Source organism: Cherax quadricarinatus, chromosome 43, assembly GCF_038502225.1.
Source record: "Cherax quadricarinatus isolate ZL_2023a chromosome 43, ASM3850222v1, whole genome shotgun sequence".
Classification (NCBI taxonomy): Eukaryota; Metazoa; Arthropoda; class Malacostraca; order Decapoda; family Parastacidae; genus Cherax; species Cherax quadricarinatus.
The window spans coordinates 7,680,215-7,700,909 of record NC_091334.1 but is presented as its reverse complement, the minus strand read 5'-3'; the positions used below and the strand labels follow the sequence as shown (position 1 = coordinate 7,700,909).

The 20,695-nt window shown below is 47.2% G+C and overlaps 1 protein-coding gene across 2 annotated transcripts in view; it reads left to right on the top strand.

The window, feature by feature from the left end:
* The first annotated feature begins 1,857 nt into the window (after positions 1–1,857).
* LOC138853905 (leucine-rich repeat-containing protein 70-like) overlaps positions 1,858–20,695 on the top strand; it is an 84,742-nt gene continuing 65,904 nt past the window's right edge. The window contains exon 1 of one of the 2 annotated variants that reach the window (XM_070093544.1): positions 1,858–2,233. The gene's annotated coding sequence lies outside the window, so the exon portion shown is untranslated. The remainder of the gene's footprint in view (positions 2,234–20,695) is intronic. The other variant, XM_070093543.1, reaches the window with a different exon arrangement.

Below are 20,695 nucleotides of genomic sequence, written 5' to 3'. Positions count from 1 at the left end.
AGCAGTGTTATACTGTGATGGTATGTCCAGCAGTGTTATACTGTGATGGTATGACCAGCAGTGTTATACTGTGATGGTATATCCAGCAGTGTTATACTGTGATGGTATGTCCAGCAGTGTTATACTGTGATGGTATGACCAGCAGTGTTATACTATGATGGTATGTCCAGCAGTGTTATACTGTGATGGTATGTCCAGCAGTGTTATACTGTGATGGTATGTCCAGCAGTGTTATACTGTGATGGTATGACCAGCAGTGTTATACTGTGATGGTATATCCAGCAGTTTTATACTGTGATGGTATGACCAGCAGTGTTATACTGTGTTGGTATGACCAGCAGTGTTATACTGTGATGGTATGTCCAGCAGTGTTATACTGTGATGGTATGTCCAGCAGTGTTATACTGTGATGGTATGACCAGCAGTGTTATACTGTGATGGTATGTCCAGCAGTGTTATACTGTGATGGTATGTCCAGCAGTGTTATACTGTGATGGTATGACCAGCAGTGTTATACTGTGGTGGTATGAAAAGCAGTGTTATACTGTGATGGTATGTCCAGCAGTGTTATATTGTGATGGTATATCCAGCAGTGTTATACTGTGATGGTATGACCAGCAGTGTTATATTGTGATGGTATATCCGACAGTGTTATACTGTGATGGTATATCCGACAGTGTTATACTGTGATGGTATATCCGACAGTGTTATACTGTGATGGTATATCCGACAGTGTTATACTGTGATGGTATATCCGACTGTGTTATACTGTGATGATAAAACCGGCAGTGTTATACTGTGATGGTATATCCGGAAGTGTTATACTGTGATCGTATATCCGACAGTGTTACACTGTGATGGTATATCCGACAGTGTTACACTGTGATGATATATCCAGAAGTGTTATACTGTGACGGTATATCCGACAGTGTTACATTGTGATGGTATATCCGGCAGTGTTACACTGTGATGGTATGACCGGCAGTGTTATACTGTGATAGTATATCCGGCAGTGTTATACTGTGATAGTATGACCGGCAGTGTTACACTGTGATGGTATATCCGGCAGTGTTACACTGTGATGGTATGACCGGCAGTGTTATACTGTGATGGTATGACCAGCAGTGTTATACTGTGATAGTATGACCGGCAGTGTTATACTGTGATGGTATGACCAGCAGTGTCATACTGTGATAGTATGACTGGCAGTGTTGCACTGTGATAGTATATCCGGCAGTGTTACACTGTGATGGTATATCCGGCAGTGTTACACTGTGATGGTATATCCGGCAGTGTTACACTGTGATGGTATGACCGGCAGTGTTATACTGTGATGGTATATCCAGCAGTGTTACACTGTGAGTCACACTATTATGGGATGTCCAGGAATGGCGTCGATATTGATTTATACCCTGGTCAATGTCCTCTTGTTTCCCACCGAGAGAGAGAGAGAGAGAGAGAGAGAGAGAGAGAGAGAGAGAGAGAGAGAGAGAGAGAGAGAGAGAGAGAGAGAGAGAGAGAGAGAGAGAGAGAGAGAGAATAAATTTGGAGTGGGACCTGGGGTATCATGGTGGTAAGGGTGATGTTGGCTTAACGAAGCGTATAAAGACGTGTTTTCAGCGTGGTAGCCTGTCATCCTCACGAGGGAGCTGCGTGCCCTCTGACCAGCCCCTGGTCACTACCTCCATACCCCATCTCACCTGTGGGGAAAGGCAGCAGCCCCATACACCTGCCTTTAAGAGACCCCCATCTCACTCTCTAAGCTCACCCTCACGAGGCTCGTCACGAACGAAGCTTTATGGAACAAAGAAGCCGTGTGATTCACTGGAGCGAGAGGGACATGCCGTTTAATAACCTCCATCCGTTGACATGATGAACCGTTTAATAACCTCATCTACATCAGCTCCCACCTTACCTACAGCTCTACACAAGCTGGCGGCAGTCCCAGAGGCACCACCAAGTACCAGCAGCCTCGCAGCACACTCAGCAGCACACAAAACGAAGACGAAGGGAGTTATCGCATGGGGGAGACTTCCTCTATCGTCGGAGTGACCAGGTCTGTCGCACACCCCTCAGCCTGTGGCCTGGGCTGCCTCACACACACACCCTGTGCTGCTGCCCGTCCTGCTGCTGTCCGTGCTGCTGCCTGTCCTGCTGCTGCCCATGCTGCTGTCCGTGCTGCTGCTGCTGCCCGTGCTGCTTCAGGCTATAGCTGGACTCTTCTTCTATCAAGGTGCTCTTAAGAGTTTAAGTTGTGTTGTGCTAGCAGTAAGGTGACTCTCACAGTGGTAACAGGGGCCCCCAAGCTCATGCTGCTGATGCTGTCTTACTCAAAAGTGCTGTCAACTTGTTTTAAGTGTTTACAGTTGTATTGTATGTGTTAGCCGAGTCTCCCCGGCTGATCTTGTTGCACAGTTGCTCTCAACTCACTCAAATCTTTCACCTGCCTTATATTTATTAGTGTACGAAAAGAGATCTTTTTTCAGTGGTGATGATAATGTTTATGTGTTAAGGTAGTGATACCTGTAGATAAGACTACTGGAATTATAGACGATGTAATAGCTAGTTTTATGAGCGACTCCTTCATGTAGAAGATCTAGGCGGTGGTCTAGGCAGTGGTCTAGGCGGTGGTCTAGGCGGTGGTCTACATGGTCTAGGCGGTGGTCTAGGCAGTGGTCTAGGCGGTGGTCTAGGCGGTGGTCTACATGGTCTAGGCGGTGGTCTAGGCAGTGGTCTAGGCGGTGGTCTAGGCAGTGGTCTAGGCGGTGGTCTAGGCGGTGGTCTAGGCGGTGGTCTAGGCAGTGGTCTAGGCGGTGGTCTAGGCGGTGGTCTAGACAGTGGTCTAGGTGGTGGTCTAGGCAGTGGTCTAGGCGGTGGTCTAGGCAGTGGTCTAGGCGGTGGTCTAGGCGGTGGTCTAGGCGGTGGTCTAGGCAGTGGTCTAGGCGGTGGTCTAGGCGGTGGTCTAGGCGGTGGTCTAGGCGGTGGTCTAGGCAGTGGTCTAGGCGGTGGTCTAGGCGGTGGTCTAGACAGTGGTCTAGGTGGTGGTCTAGGCGGTGGTCTAGGCAGTGGTCTAGACAGTGGTCTAGGCGGTGGTCTAGGCGGTGGTCTAGGCAGTGGTCTAGGCGGTGGTCTAGGCGGTGGTCTAGGCAGTGGTCTAGGTGGTGGTCTAGGCGGTGGTCTAGGCGGTGGTCTAGGCGGTGGTCTAGGCAGTGGTCTAGGCAGTGGTCTAGGCGGTGGTCTAGGCAGTGGTCTAGGCGGTGGTCTAGGCGGTGGTCTAGGCGGTGGTCTAGGCGGTGGTCTAGGCAGTGGTCTAGGCGGTGGTCTAGGCGGTGGTCTAGGCGGTGGTCTAGGCGGTGGTCTAGGCAGTGGTCTAGGCGGTGATCTAGGCGGTGGTCTAGGCGGTGGTCTAGGCAGTGGTCTAGGCGGTGATCTAGGCGGTGGTCTAGGCGGTGGTCTAGGCGGTGGTCTAGACAGTGGCCTAGGCGGTGGTCTAGGCAGTGATCTAGGCGGTGGTCTAGGCGGTGGTCTAGACAGTGGCCTAGGCGGTGGTCTAGGCAGTGGTCTAGGCAGTGGTCTAGGCGGTGATCTAGGCGGTGGTCTAGGCGGTGGTCTAGGCGGTGGTCTAGACAGTGGCCTAGGCGGTGATCTAGGCGGTGATCTAGGCGGTGGTCTAGGCGGTGGTCTAGACAGTGGCCTAGGCGGTGGTCTAGGCGGTGGTCTAGGCAGTGGTCTAGGCGGTGATCTAGGCGGTGGTCTAGGCGGTGGTCTAGGCAGTGGTCTAGGCGGTGATCTAGGCGGTGGTCTAGACAGTGGCCTAGGCGGTGGTCTAGGCGGTGGTCTAGGCAGTGGTCTAGGTGGTGATCTAGGCGGTGGTCTAGGCGGTGGTCTAGACAGTGGCCTAGGCGGTGGTCTAGGCGGTGGTCTAGGCGATGGTCTAGGCGGTGGTCTAGGCGGTGGTCCAGGCGGTGGTCTAGGCGGTGGTCTAGGCGGTGGTCTAGGCGGTGGTGTAGGCAGTGGTCTAGGCGGTGGTCTAGGCAGTGGTCTAGGCGGTGGTCTAGACAGTGGTCTAGGCGGCCTAGATGGTGGTCTAGGCAGTAATCTAGGCGGTGGTCTAGGCAGTGGTCTAGGCGGTGGTCTAAGCAGTGGTCTAGGCGGTGGTTTAGGCGATGGTCCAGGCAGTGGTCTAGGCAGTGGTCTAGGCAGTGGTCTAGGCAGTAATCTAGGCGGTGGTCTAGGCAGTAATCTAGGCGGTGGTCTAGGCAGTGGTCTAGGCAGTGGTCTAGGCAGTGGTCTAGGCAGTAATCTAGGCGGTGGTCTAGGCAGTAATCTAGGCGGTGGTCTAGGCAGTGGTCTAGGCAGTGGTCTAGGCAGTAATCTAGGCGGTGGTCTAGGCAGTGGTCTAGGCGGTGGTCTAGGCAGTGGTCTAGGCGGTGGTCTAGGCAGTGGTCTAGGCAGTGGTCTAGGCGGTGGTCTAGGCAGTGGTCTAGGCGGTGGTCTAAGCGGTGGTCTAGGCGGTGGTCTAGGCGGTGGTCTAGGCAGTGGTCTAGGCGGTGGTCTAGGCAGTGGTCAGGTCGGTGGCCTAGGCGGTGGTCTAGGCGGTGGTCTAGGTGGTCTAGGCGGTGGTCTAGGCGGTCTAGGTGGTCTAGGCGGTGGTCTAGGCGGTGGTCTAGGTGGTGGTCTAGGCGGTCTAGGCGGTGGTCTAGGCGGTCTAGGTGGTGGTCTAGGCGGTGGTCTAGGCAGTGGTCTAGGCGGTGGTCTAGGTGGTGGTCTAGGCGGTGGTCTAGGCGGTGGTCTAGGTGGTCTAGGCGGTGGTCTAGGCGGTGGTCTAGGCGGTCTAGGCAGTGGTCTAGGCGGTGGTGTAGGTGGTCTAGGTGGTGGTCTAGGCGGTGGTCTAGGCGGTGGTCTAGGCGGTGGTCTAGGTGGTCTAGGCAGTGGTCTAGGTGGTGGTCTAGGCGGTGGTCTAGGCGGTGGTCTAGGCGGTGGTCTAGGCAGTGGTCAAGGTGGTGGTCTAGGCGGTGGTCTAGGCGGTGGTCTAGGCGGTGGTCTAGGTGGTGGTCTAGGCGGTGGTCTAGGTGGTGGTCTAGGTGGTGGTCTAGGCGGTGGTCTAGGTGGTGGTCTAGGCGGTGGTCTAGGTGGTGGTCTAGGCGGTGGTCTAGGTGGTGGTCTAGGCGGTGGTCTAGGTGGTGGTCTAGGCGGTGGTCTAGGTGGTGGTCTAGGCGGTGGTCTAGGTGGTGGTCTAGGTGGTGGTCTAGGTGGTGGTCTAGGTGGTGGTCTAGGTGGTCTAGGTGGTCTAGGCGGTGGTCTAGGTGGTGGTCTAGGTGGTCTAGGCGGTGGTCTAGGTGGTGGTCTAGGTGGTCTAGGTGGTGGTCTAGGTGGTGGTCTAGGTGGTCTAGGCGGTGGTCTAGGTGGTGGTCTAGGTGGTCTAGGCGGTGGTCTAGGCGGTGGTCTAGGTGGTGGTCTAGGTGGTGGTCTAGGTGGTCTAGGCGGTGGTCTAGGTGGTGGTCTAGGTGGTCTAGGCGGTGGTCTAGGCGGTGGTCTAGGCGGTGGTCTAGGTGGTGGTCTAGGTGGTCTAGGTGGTGGTCTAGGCGGTGGTCTAGGCGGTGGTCTAGGTCGTAGTCTAGGCGGTGGTCTAGGCGGTGGTCTAGGTGGTGGTCTAGGTGGTCTAGGTGGTCTAGGTGGTGGTCTAGGCGGTGGTCTAGGTGGTGGTCTAGGCGGTGGTCTAGGCGGTGGTCTAGGTGGTGGTCTAGGTGGTGGTCTAGGCGGTGGTCTAGGCGGTGGTCTAGGTGGTGGTCTAGGCGGTGGTCTAGGCGGTGGTCTAGGTGGTGGTCTAGGTGGTGGTCTAGGCGGTGGTCTAGGTGGTGGTCTAGGCGGTGGTCTAGGCGGTGGTCTAGGTGGTGGTCTAGGTGGTGGTCTAGGCGGTGGTCTAGGCGGTGGTCTAGGTGGTGGTCTAGGCGGTGGTCTAGGCGGTGGTCTAGGTGGTGGTCTAGGCGGTGGTCTAGGTGGTGGTCTAGGTGGTGGTCTAGGCGGTGGTCTAGGCGGTGGTCTAGGCGGTGGTCTAGGCGGTGGTCTATGTGGTGGTCTAGGTGGTGGTCTAGGTGGTGGTCTAGGCGGTGGTCTAGGTGGTGGTCTAGGCGGTGGTCTAGGCGGTGGTCTAGGTGGTGGTCTAGGCGGTGGTCTAGGCGGTGGTCTAGGAGGTGGTCTAGGCGGTGGTCTAGGCGGTGGTCTAGGCGGTGGTCTAGGCGGTGGTCTAGGTGGTGGTCTAGGCGGTGGTCTAGGTGGTGGTCTAGGTGGTGGTCTAGGCGGTGGTCTAGGTGGTGGTCTAGGTGGTGGTCTAGGCGGTGGTCTAGGCGGTGGTCTAGGCGGTGGTCTAGGCGGTGGTCTAGGCGGTGGTCTAGGTGGTGGTCTAGGTGGTGGTCTAGGTGGTGGTCTAGGCGGTGGTCTAGGCGGTGGTCTAGGTGGTGGTCTAGGCGGTGGTCTAGGCGGTGGTCTAGGTGGTGGTCTAGGTGGTGGTCTAGGCGGTGGTCTAGGTGGTGGTCTAGGTGGTGGTCTAGGCGGTGGTCTAGGTGGTGGTCTAGGTGGTGGTCTAGGCGGTGGTCTAGGCGGTGGTCTAGGCGGTGGTCTAGGTGGTGGTCTAGGCGGTGGTCTAGGTGGTGGTCTAGGTGGTGGTCTAGGCGGTGGTCTAGGTGGTGGTCTAGGTGGTGGTCTAGGTGGTGGTCTAGGCGGTGGTCTAGGTGGTGGTCTAGGTGGTGGTCTAGGTGGTGGTCTAGGCGGTGGTCTAGGCGGTGGTCTAGGCGGTGGTCTAGGCGGTGGTCTAGGCGGTGGTCTAGGCGGTGGTCTAGGTGGTGGTCTAGGCGGTGGTCTAGGTGGTGGTCTAGGCGGTGGTCTAGGTGGTGGTCTAGGTGGTGGTCTAGGCGGTGGTCTAGGTGGTGGTCTAGGTGGTGGTCTAGGCGGTGGTCTAGGCTTAGAACAAAATGGGGCACTTAATTCGCGGACAATATCGCTAAAGAGTATATAAATAAATTAAAAGAAATACAGTAATAAAGATGTATCTGAACTGCCCTGGGCGAGAAGTGCCCTTGGCCCGGGTGGCCCAGGTGGCCCAGGTGGCCCGGGTGGCCCAGGTGGCCCAGGTGGCCCGGGTGGCCCAGGTGGCCCGGGTGGCCCGGGTGGCCCAGGTCTACACCACCGGGTGATGGCAACTAATCTAGCGCCGCTTCTGCTTAGATTATGATCTGAGGGGAGGTGTTAAGAGTAGGTGTTTACCTGGAGTTTACCTGGAGAGAGTTTCGGGGGTCAACGCCCCCGCGGCCCGGTCTGTGACCAGGCCTCCTGGTGGATCAGCGCCTGATCAACCAGGCTGTTGCTGCTGGCTGCACGCAAACCAACGTACGAGCCACAGCCCGGCTGATCAGGAACTGTCTTTAGGTGCTTGTCCAGTGCCAGCTTGAAGACTGCCAGGGGTCTGTTGGTAATCCCCCTTATGTGTGCTGGGAGGCAGTTGAACAGTCTCGGGCCCCTGACACTTATTGTATGGTCTCTTAACGTGCTAGTGACACCCCTGCTTTTCATTGGGGGGATGGTGCATCGTCTGCCAAGTCTTTTGCTTTCGTAGTGAGTGATTTTCGTGTGCAAGTTTGGTACTAGTCCCTCTAGGATTTTCCAGGTGTATATAATCATGTATCTCTCCCTCCTGCGTTCCAGGGAATACAGGTTTAGAAACCTCAAGCGCTCCCAGTAATTGAGGTGTTTTATCTCCGTTATGCGCGCCGTGAAAGTTCTCTGTACATTTTCTAGGTCGGCAATTTCACCTGCCTTGAAAGGTGCTGTTAGAGTGCAGCAATATTCCAGCCTAGATAGAACAAGTGACCTGAAGAGTGTCATCATGGGCTTGGCCTCCCTAGTTTTGAAGGTTCTCATTATCCATCCTGTCATTTTTCTAGCAGATGCGATTGATACAATGTTATGGTCCTTGAAGGTGAGATCCTCCGACATAATCACTCCTAGGTCTTTGACGTTGGTGTTTCGCTCTATTTTGTGGCCAGAATTTGTTTTGTACTCTGATGAAGATTTAATTTCCTCATGTTTACCATATCTGAGTAATTGAAATTTCTCATCGTTGAACTTCATATTGTTTTCTGCAGCCCACTGAAAGATTTGGTTGATGTCCGCCTGGAGCCTTGCAGTGTCTGCAATGGAAGACACTGTCATGCAGATTCGGGTGTCATCTGCAAAGGAAGACACGGTGCTGTGGCTGACATCCTTGTCTATGTCGGATATGAGGATGAGGAACAAGATGGGAGCTAGTACTGTGCCTTGTGGGACAGAGCTTTTCACCGTAGCTGCCTCGGACTTTACTCTGTTGACGACTACTCTCTGTGTTCTGTTAGTGAGGAAATTATAGATCCATCGACCGACTTTTCCTGTTATTCCTTTAGCGCGCATTTTGTGCGCTATTACGCCATGGTCACACTTGTCGAAGGCTTTTGCAAAGTCTGTATATATTACATCTGCATTCTTTTTGTCTTCTAGTGCATTTAGGACCTTGTCGTAGTGATCCAGTAGTTGAGACAGACAGGAGCGACCTGTTCTAAACCCATGTTGCCCTGGGTTGTGTAACTGATGGGTTTCTAGATGGGTGGTGATCTTGCTTCTTAGGACCCTTTCAAAGATTTTTATGATATGGGATGTTAGTGCTATTGGTCTGTAGTTCTTTGCTGTTGCTTTACTGCCCCCTTTGTGGAGTGGGGCTATGTCTGTTGTTTTTAGTAACTGAGGGACGACCCCCGTGTCCATGCTCCCTCTCCATAGGATGGAAAAGGCTCGTGATAGGGGCTTCTTGCAGTTCTTGATGAACACAGAGTTCCATGAGTCTGGCCCTGGGGCAGAGTGCATGGGCATGTCATTTATCGCCTGTTCGAAGTCATTTGGCGTCAGGATAACATCGGATAGGCTTGTGTTAGTCAAATTTTGTGGCTCTCTCATAAAAAATTCATTTTGGTCTTCGACTCTCAGTCTGGTTAGCGGCTTGCTAAAAACTGAGTCATATTGGGACTTGAGTAGCTCACTCATTTCCTTGCTGTCATCTGTGTAGGACCCATCTTGTTTAAGTAGGGGCCCAATACTGGACGTTGTTCTCGATTTTGATTTGGCATAGGAGAAGAAATACTTTGGGTTTCTTTCGATTTCATTTATGGCTTTTAGTTCTTCCCGCGATTCCTGACTCCTAAAGGATTCTTTTAGCTTAAGTTCGATGCTTGCTATTTCTCTGACCAGTGTCTCCCTGCGCATTTCAGATATATTGACCTCTTTTAGCCGCTCTGTTATTCTTTTCCGTCGCCTGTAAAGGGAGCGCCTGTCTCTTTCTATTTTACATCTACTCCTCCTTTTTCTTAGAGGAATAAGCCTTGTGCATACATCGAGTGCCACCGAGTTAATCTGTTCTAGGCATAAGTTTGGGTCTGTGTTGCTTAGTATATCTTCCCAGCTTATATCGGTTAGGACTTGGTTTACTTGGTCCCACTTTATGTTTTTGTTATTGAAGTTGAATTTGGTGAATGCTCCCTCATGACTAGTCTCATTTTGTCGGTCTGGGGCTCCATGCATACATGTCTGAACCTCAATTATGTTGTGATCTGAGTATATTGTTTTTGATATGGTGACATTTCTTATCAGATCATCATTGTTAGTGAAGATGAGGTCTAGTGTATTCTCCAGTCTTGTAGGCTCTATTATTTGCTGGTTTAAATTGAATTTTGTGCAGAGATTTAAAAGCTCGTGTGAGTGTGAGTTTTCATCAGAGCTGCCTCCTGGTGTTATTTCTGCAACAATATTATTTGCTATATTCCTCCATTTTAGGTGCCTTAAGTTGAAATCCCCCAGGAGCAAGATGTTGGGTGCAGGAGCTGGAAGATTTTCCAGACAGTGGTCAATTTTTAACAGCTGTTCCTGGAATTGCTGGGATGTTGCATCCGGAGGCTTGTAGACTACCACAATGACTAGGTTTTGGTTCTCGACCTTTACTGCTAAAACTTCCACTACGTCATTTGAGGCATTAAGCAGTTCTGTGCAAACAAGTGACTCTGCAATGTACAGGCCAACCCCCCCCTTTTGCCTGTTCACTCTGTCACATCTGTATAGGTTGTAACCTGGGATCCATACTTCGTTGTCCAAGTGATCCTTTATGTGGGTCTCAGTGAAAGCCGCGAACATTGCCTTTGCCTCTGCAAGCAGTCCACGGATGAAAGGTATTTTGTTGTTTGTAGCTGGCTTTAGACCCTGTATATTTGCAAAGAAGAATGTTATCGGACTGGTGGTATTGTTGGTACTGGGGGGGGATTTTTTTTCCGGCATTAGTATCTGTATCTGTTGGTTTGGAGTGGAGGCCATCGACTGTGGTTCCACTCCAGGAATGACTGGATTTGGTGTACGATTTCTGCCATTTCCTGCCAGTTTTTTTTCGATCGCTGGCGCAATCAGATCACACACTGAGGTCCGGGGGTCGATTCCCGGTACGGCTGGAAAACATTAGGACGTGTTTCCTTAAGACACCTGCTGTCCATGTTCAACTATCAATGAAAGATATACCTGGGTGATAGTGGACTGGTGTGGGTCGCATCCTGGGACATAACTGACCTAATTTGCCCGAAATGCTCTCCATAACAAGCGGCTTTCTATACAGTAGTGTCAGCTATGGTCTATATATGTTGTACTTGTAGAAATAAATATTATTATTATTATTATTATTATTATTATTATCGACTATACTACGTTGCTCTCTTTCTGATTCACAATATTTCGTTACACGTAAACTACTACGCATGAAATGATACTGTCATCGACACCATGCCTAACCCATCTAGGGTAGGGTAGGTGCCTGAGCCCGAGCTTTTAGCTCATAAGACTGTCATTCCCATTTGCTCCCTTGGGGCGGGGATGGCAGACCAGAGAGGCCTAGCTTGTGGCTAGGCCTGGGGACAGTTGGTCCCAAAGATGAGGAGGTACTTGTGCCTCCTCCCATGGGAGACTTAGGTCTCAGACACTCCCTAAAGAGGGAGCCAAGGCCGGGCCACCACATGGAAAAGGCCCGGGCCGGGTAAATACCGGCTAATCGTTAATAATAATAATAAATGATACTGTGATTCATTTTGAAGATCTTAGCAGCAGGTAAGAATACTTCGACCTCCTGAAAGGAGGAAGAAAGTAAACTCTCAAGAGTATATACGAGTATACACTGAGAGATATATACCTCCCGGTGTATGTATACAGTGTTCACGTCTGCGATGGACTACTAGAAGTGGTCATGTTAAGGTTGTATAGACTGAGGTGATCATGTTAAGGTTGGGCTATTAAAAAGTCTTAACATGCCTGAGTTATTAAATGAATGGGTTGTTAACATACCTGGGTTATTAACATGCCTGGGTTATTAACATGCCTGGGTTATTAACATGGCTGGGTTATTAACATGCCTGGGTTATTAACATCCCGGGGTTATTAACATCCATGGGTTATTAATATCCCTGAGTCACTAACATACCTGGGTTATTAACATGCCAGAGGTTTTAACATCCGAGGGTTATTAACATGTATGGGTTATTAACATCCCTGGGTTGTTAACATGCCTGGGTTATTAACATTCCTGGGTTATTAACATCCCTTGGTTATTAACATCCTTGGGTTATTAACATCCCTGGGTTATTAACATCCCGGGGTTATTAACATCCGTGGGTTGTTAATATCCCTGAGTCAATAACATACCTGGGCTAATAACATGAGTGAGTTATTAAAATGCCTGGGTTATTAACATCCCTGGGCTATTAACATCCCTGGGCTATTAACATCCCTGGATTATTAACATCCCAGGATTAACATCCCTGGGTTATTACCATCCCTGGGATATAAACATCCCTGGGCTATTAACATGTATGGGTTATAAACATGCCTGGGTTATAAACATGCCTGGGTTATTAACATGTCTGGTTTATTAACATCCCTGGGTATTAACATGCCTGGGTTAACATGTCTGGGTTATTAATATCACTGGGTTATTAACATCTCTGGGTTATTAACATCCCTGGGTTATTAACATGTATGGGTTAACATGACTGGGTTATTAACATCCCTGGGTTATTAACATGTATGGGTTAACATGACTGGGTTATTAACATCCCTGGGTTATTAACATGTCTGGGTTATTAACATGTATGGGTTATTAACATGTATGGGTTATTAACATGCCTGGGTTATTAACATCCCTGGGTTATTAACATGTCTAGGTTATTAGCATCCCTGGGTTATTAACATGTATGGGTTATTAACATGCCTGGGTTATTAACATGTCCAGGTTATTAACATCCCTGGGTTATTAACATGTCTGGGTTATTAACATCCCTGGGTTATTAACATGCCTGGGTTAACATGTCTGGGTTATTAATATCACTGGGTTATTAACATCTCTGGGTTACTAACATCCCTGGGTTATTAACATGTATGGGTTAACATGACTGGGTTATTAACATCCCTGGGATATAAACATCCCTGGGCTATTAACATGTATGGGTTATAAACATGCCTGGGTTACAAACATGCCTGGGTTATTAACATGTCTGGGTTATTAACATCCCTGGGTTATTAACATGCCTGGGTTAACATGTCTGGGTTATTAATATCACTGGGTTATTAACATCTCTGGGTTATTAACATCCCTGGGTTATTAACATGTATGGGTTAACATGACTGGGTTATTAACATCCCTGGGTTATTAACATGTCTGGGTTATTAACATGTATGGGTTATTAACATGCCTGGGTTATTAACATCCCTGGGTTATTAACATGTCTAGGTTATTAGCATCCCTGGGTTATTAACATGTATGGGTTATTAACATGCCTGGGTTATTAACATGTCCAGGTTATTAACATCCCTGGGTTATTAACATGCCTGGGTTAACATGTCTAGGCTATTAATATCCCTGGGTTATTAACATCTCTGGGTTATTAACATGTATAGGTTATTAACATGTATGGGTTATTAACATGCCTGGGTTATTAACATCCCTGGGTTATTACCATGCCTGGGTTAACATCCCTGGGTTATTAACATGCCTGGGTTATTAACATGCCTGGGTTATTAACATGTCTGGGTTATTAACATCCCTGCGTTATGTCTGGGTTATTAACATGCCTGGTTTATTAACATGCCTGGGTTATTAACATGCCTGGGTTATTAACATGCCTGGGTTATTAACATGCCTGGGTTATTAACATGCCTGGATTATTAATATCCCTGGGTTATTAACATGCCTGGGTTATTAACATTCCTGGGTTACTAACATGCCTGGGTTATTAACATCCCTGGGTTATTAATATGCCTGGGTTATTAACATCCCTATGTTATTAACATCTCTGGGTTATTAACATCCCTGGGTTATAAAGATCCCTGGGTTATTAACATCTCTGGGTTATTAACATGCCAGGGTTATTAACATCCCTGGGTTATTAACATGCCAGGGTTATTAACATCCCTGGAATAACATGCCTGTGTTATTAACATCCCTGGGTTATTAACATCCCTGGGTTATTAACATGCCTGGGTTATTACCATCCCTGGGTTATTAACATCCCTGAGTTATTAACACGTTTGGGTTATTAACATCCCTGGGTTAGTAACATCCCTGGGTTATTAACATCCCTGGGTTATAAACATCCCTGGGTTATTAACATCCCTGGGTTATTAACATGCCAGGGTTATTAACATCCCTGGGTTATTAACATGCCAGGGTTATTCACATCCCTGAATTAACATGCCTGGGTTATTAACATATCTGGGTTATTAACATCCCTGGGTTATTAACATGCCTGGGTTATTAACATCCCTGGGTTATTAACATCCCTGGGTTATTAACATGCCTGGGTTATTAACATCCCTGGATTATTAATATGCCTGGGTTATTAACATCCCTGGGTTATTAACATCCCTGGGTTATTAGCATGCCTGTGTTATTAACATGCCAGGGTTATTAACATGCCTGGGTTATTAACATGCCTGGGTTATTAACATCCCTGGGTTATTAACATCCCTGGGTTATTAACATCCCTGGTTTAATAACATCCCTGGGTTATTAACATCCCTGGGTCATTAACATCCCTGGGTTATTAACATCCCTGGGTTAATAACATCCCTGGGTTATTAACATCCCTGGGTTATTAACATCCCTGGGTTATTAACATCCCTGGGTTATTAACATCCCTGGGTTAATAACGTCCCTGGGTTATTAACATCCCTGGGTTATTAACATCCCTGGGTTATTAACATCCCTGGGTTAATAACATCTCTGGGTTATTAACATCCCTGGGTTAATAACATCCCTGGGTTATTAACATCCCTGGGTTAATAACATCCCTGGGATATTAACATCCCTGGGTTATTAACATCCCTGGGTTATTAACATCCCTGGGTTATTAACATCCCTGGGTTAATAACATCTCTGGGTTATTAACATCCTGGGTTAATAACATCCCTGGGTTATTAACATCCCTGGGTTAATAACATCCCTGGGTTATTAACATCCCTGGGTTAATAACATCCCTGGGTTATTAACATCCCTGGGTTATTAACATCCCTGGGTTATTAACATCCCTGGGTTATTAACATCCCTGGGTTAATAACATCTCTGGGTTATTAACATCCCTGGGTTAATAACATCCCTGGGTTATTAACATCCCTGGGTTATTAATATCCCTGGGTTAATAACATCTCTGGGTTATTAACATCCCTGGGTTATTAACATCCCTGGGTTAATAACATCCCTGGGTTATTAACATCCCTGGGTTATTAACATCCCTGGGTTAATAACATCTCTGGGTTATTAACATCCCTGGGTTAATAACATCCCTGGGTTATTAACATCCCTGGGTTATTAACATCCCTGGGTTAATAACATCTCTGGGTTATTAACATCCCTGGGTTAATAACATCTCTGGGTTATTAACATCCCTGGGTTATTAACATCCCTGGGTTTTTAACATCCTTGGGTTATTAACATCCCTGGGTTATTAACATCCCTGGGTTAATAACATCTCTGGGTTATTAACATCCCTGGGTTAATAACATCTCTGGGTTATTAACATCCCTGGGTTATTAACATCCCTGGGTTAATAACATCCCTGGGTTATTAACATCCCTGGGTTAATAACATCTCTGGGTTATTAACATCCCTGGGTTATTAACATCCCTGGGTTATTAACATCCCTGGGTTATTAACATCCCTGGGTTAATAACATCCCTGGGTTATTAACATCCCTGGGTTATTAACATCCCTGGGTTATTAACATCCCTGTGTTATTAACATCCCTGGGTTATTAACATCCCTGGGTTATTAACATCCCTGGGTTATTAACATCCCTGGGTTAATAACATCCCTGGGTTATTAACATCCCTGGGTTATTAACATCCCTGGGTTATTAACATCCCTGGGTTATTAACATCCCTGGGTTATTAACATCCCTGGGTTATTAACATCCCTGGGTTATTAACATCCCTGGGTTAATAACATTCCTGGGTTATTAACATCCCTGGGTTAATAACATCCCTGGGTTATTAACATCCCTGGGTTAATAACATCCCTGGGTTCTTAACATCCCTGGGTTAATAACATCCCTGGGTTATTAACATCCCTGGGTTATTAACATCCCTGGGTTATTAACATCCCTGGGTTAATAACATCCCTGGGTTATTAACATCCCTGGGTTATTAACATCCCTGGGTTATTAACATCCATGGGTTATTAACATCCCTGGGTTAATAACATCCCTGGGTTATTAACATCCCTGGGTTATTAACATCCCTGGGTTATTAACATCCCTGGGTTATTAACATCCCTGGGTTATTAACATCCCTGGGTTATTAACATCCCTGGGTTATTAACATCCCTGGGTTATTAGCATCCCTGGGTTATTAACATCCCTGGGTTATTAACATCCCTGGGTTATTAACATCCCTGGGTTATTAACATCCCTGGGTTATTAACATCCCTGGGTTATTAACATCCCTGGGTTAATAACATCTCTGGGTTATTGACATCCCTGGGTTATTAACATCCCTGGGTTATTAACATCCCTGGGTTATTAACATCCCTGGGTTATTAACATCCCTGGGTTAATAACCCTAGAGATGTCACTACAGACGTCACTTAACGTTTATAGGTTATCAACAGTTGATGACGGTCTCACTTCACTAATACACTTAATACACTTACACTTAAGTGTATGTTATACACTTTCACTAAATTCAAGAACCAGAAAATAAAGTTCCTGAAGGTGGTGTTAAGATATCACAGGTGGTGTTAAGATAACACAGGTGTTGTTAAGATATCACAGGTGGTGTTAAGATAACACAGGTGTTAAGATATCACAGGTGGTGTTAAGATAACACAGGTGGTGTTAAGATAACACAGGTGGTGTTAAGATATCACAGGTGGTGTTAAGATAACACAGGTGGTGTTAAGATATCACAGGTGGTGTTAAGATAACACAGGTGGTGTTAAGATAACACAGGTGGTGTTAAGATATCACAGGTGGTGTTAAGATAACACAGGTGGTGTTAAGATAACACAGGTGGTGTTAAGATATCACAGGTGGTGTTAAGATAACACAGGTGGTGTTAAGATAACACAGGTGGTGTTAAGATATCACAGGTGGTGTTAAGATAACACAGGTGGTGTTAAGATAACACAGGTGGTGTTAAGATAACACAGGTGGTGTTATGATAACACAGGTGGTGTTAAGATAACACAGGTGGTGTTAAGATAACACAGGTGGTGTTAAGATATCACAGGTGGTGTTAAGATAACACAAGTGGTGTTAAGATAACACAGGTGGTGTTAAGATAACACAGGTGGTGTTAAGATAACACAGGTGGTGTTAAGATAACACAGGTGGTGTTAAGATAACACAGGTGGTGTTAAGATAACACAGGTAGTAAGATAACACAGGTGGTGTTAAGATAACACAGGTGGTGTTAAGATAACACAGGTGGTAAGATAACACAGGTGGTGTTAAGATAACACAGGTGTTAAGATAACACAGGTGTTAAGATAACACAGGTGGTGTTAAGATAACACAGGTGGTGTTAAGATAACACAGGTGTTAAGATAACACAGGTGGTGTTAAGATAACACAGGTGTTAAGATAACACAGGTGGTGTTAAGATAACACAGGTGGTGTTAAGATAACACAGGTGATAAGATAACACAGGTGTTAAGATAACACACGTGTTAAGATAACACAGGTGGTAAGATAACACAGGTGGTGTTAAGATAACACAGGTGGTGTTAAGATAACACAGGTGGTGTTAAGATAACACAGGTGGTGTTAAGATAACACAGGTGGTGTTAAGATAACACAGATGGTGTCAAGATAACACAGGTGTTAAGATAGCACAGGTGGTGTTAAGATAACACAGGTGGTGTTAAGATAACACAAGTGGTGTTAAGATAACACAGGTGGTGTTAAGATAACACAGGTGGTGTTAAGATAACACAAGTGGTGTTAAGATAATACAGGTGGTGTTAAGATAACACAGGTGGTGTTAAGATAACACAGGTGGTGTTAAGATAACACAGGTGGTAAGATAACACAGGTGGTGTTAAGATATCACAGGTGGTGTTAAGATATCACAGGTGGTAAGATAACACAGGTGGCGTTCAAGATAACACAGGTGGTGCTAAGATAACACAGGTGGTAAGATAACACAGGTGGTAAGATAACACAGGTGGTAAGATAACACAGGTGGTGTTAAGATAACACAGATGGTGTCAAGATAACACAGATGGTGTCAAGATAACACAGGTGGTGTTAAGATAACACAGGTGGTGTTAAGATAACACAGGTGGTGTTAAGATAACACAGGTGGTGTTAAGATAACACAGGTGGTAAGATAACACAGGTGGTGTTAAGATATCACAGGTGGTGTTAAGATATCACAGGTGGTAAGATAACACAGGTGGCGTTCAAGATAACACAGGTGGTGTTAAGATAACACAGGTGGTAAGATAACACAGGTGGTAAGATAACACAGGTGGTAAGATAACACAGGTGGTGTTAAGATAACACAGATGGTGTCAAGATAACACAGATGGTGTCAAGATAACACAGGTGGTGTTAAGATAACACAGGTGGTGTTAAGATAACACAGGTGGTGTTAAGATAACACAGGTGGTGTCAAGATAACACAGATGGTGTCAAGATAATACAGGTGGTGTTAAGATAACACAGGTGGTGTTAAGATAACACAGGTGGTAAGATAACACAGGTGGTGTTAAGATAACACAGGTGGTGTTAAGATAACACAGGTGGTGTCAAGATAACACAGATGGTGTCAAGATAACACAGATGGTGTCAAGATAACACAGGTGGTGTTAAGATAACACAGGTGGTGTTAAGATAACACAGGTGGTAAGATAACACAGGTGGTGTTAAGATAACACAGGTGGTGTTAAGATAACACATGTGGTGTCAAGATAACACAGATGGTGTCAAGATAATACAGGTGGTGTTAAGATAACACAGGTGGTGTTAAGATAACACAGGTGGTAATATAACACAGGTGGTGTTAAGATAACACAGGTGGTGTTAAGATAACACAGGTGGTGTCAAGATAACACAGATGGTGTCAAGATAATACAGGTGTTAAGATAACACAGGTGGTTTTAAGATAACACAGGTGGTGTTAAGATAACACAGGTGGTGTTAAGATAAGACATACTTCCTCACCTAGTTGTGCCTGCAGGGGTCGAGTCATAGCTCCTGGCCCCGCCTCTTCGCTGGTCACTACTAGGTCACTCTTCCCACTCCACGAGCTTTAACATACCTCTTCTTAAAGCTATGTATGGATCCTGCCTCCACTATATCACTTTCCAGACTATTCCACTGCCTGACAACTCTGTGACTGAAGACATACTTCCTAACATCCCTGTGATTCTTCTGAGTCTTCAACTTCCACTTGTGACCCCTTGTTGCTGTGTCCCATCTCTGGAACATCCTGTCTCTGCCCACCTTATCGATTCCTCTCTGTATTTTGTATGTCGTTATCATATCCCCGTATCTCTCCTGTCCTCCAGTGTCATCAGGTAATCATCCTTAACCTCTCCTCGTAGGACATACCCCTTAGCTCCGGGACCAGTCTAGTTGCAAACCTCTGCACTTTCTCTAGTTTCTTTACGTGCTTGGCTAGGTGTGGGTTCCAAACTGGTGCTGCATACTCCAGTATGGGCCGTAACGTACACGGTGTACAGGGTCCTGAACGATTGCTGTTTTTAGGTTTGCTAGGCGTCCGTATGGTTCAGCAGTTATCTGGTTGATGTGCGCCTCAGGAGATGTGCCTGGTGTTATACTCACCCCTAGATCCTTTTCCTTGAGTGAGGTTAGTAGTCTCTGGACCCCTAGGCTGTATTCTGTCTGCGGTCTTCGTTGCCCTTCCCCAATCATCATGACTTTGCACATGGTGGGGTTGAACTCCAGGAGCCAGTTGCTGGATCAGGCCTGCAGCCTGTCCAGATCCCTCTGTGAGTTCTGTCTGGTCCCCATCCGATTGAATTCTTCGCATCAACTTTACATCATCTGCAAACAGGGACACTCCAGAGTCAATTCATTCTGTCATGTCGTTCACAAATACCAGAAACAGCACTGGTCCTAGGACTGACCCTTGTGGAATCCCGCTTATCACAGTGCCCACACTGACCATAACGCGCTGTTGTCTCCCTGACAGTTATTCCTGATCCATTGCAGTGCCTTCCCTGTTATTCCTGCCTGGTCCTCCAGCTTTTGCACTAGTCTCTTGTGTGGAACTGTGTCAAACGCCTTCCTGCAGTCCAAGAAAATGCAATCTACCCACCCCTCTCTCTCCTGTGTTACTGCTGTCACCCTGTCATAGAACTCAAGCAGGTTTGTGACACAGGATTTCCCATCCCTGAAACCATGATGGCTGTCTCTGATAAGCTCATTCCTTTTAAGGTGTTCCATCATTTTTCTCCTGATTATCTTCATGACTTTGCATACTATACATGTCAGTGACACTGGTCTGTAGTTGAGTGCTTCGTGTCTGTCTCCTTTTTTTAAAAAGTGAGACTACATTTGCTCTCTTCCATACCTCAGATAGTCGCCCTGTTTCTATAGATGTGTTAAAGATTGTTGTTAGTGGTACACATATCACCTCTGCTCCCTCTCTCAGGACCCATGGAGAGATGTTATCTGGTCCCATTGCCTTTGAGGTATCTACCTCACTTAGCAGCCTCTTCACTTCTTCCTCGGTTGTATGTACTGTGTCAAACACTTGAAGGTGTACCCCACCTCTCCGTCTTTCTGGGGTCTCTTCTGCGAACACTTCTCTGAATCTCATGTTGAGCTCCTCACATAATTCATGGTCGTTTCTTGTTATCTCCCCTCCTTCCTTCCTCAGCCTGCTTACCTGGTCCTTGACTGTCGTTTTCCTGCTGATGTGGCTGCACAACAGCTTCGGGTCAGATTTAGCTTTTGCTGTTATGTCATTTTCGTATTGCCGATGGGCCTCCCTTCTTACCTGTGCATATTCGTTTCTGGCTCTACAACTACTTTCCTTATTCTCCTGCGTCCTTTGCCTTCTGTACTTCTTCCATTCTCTAGTGCACTTGGTTCTGGCCTCTCTACACCTTTGGGTGAACCAA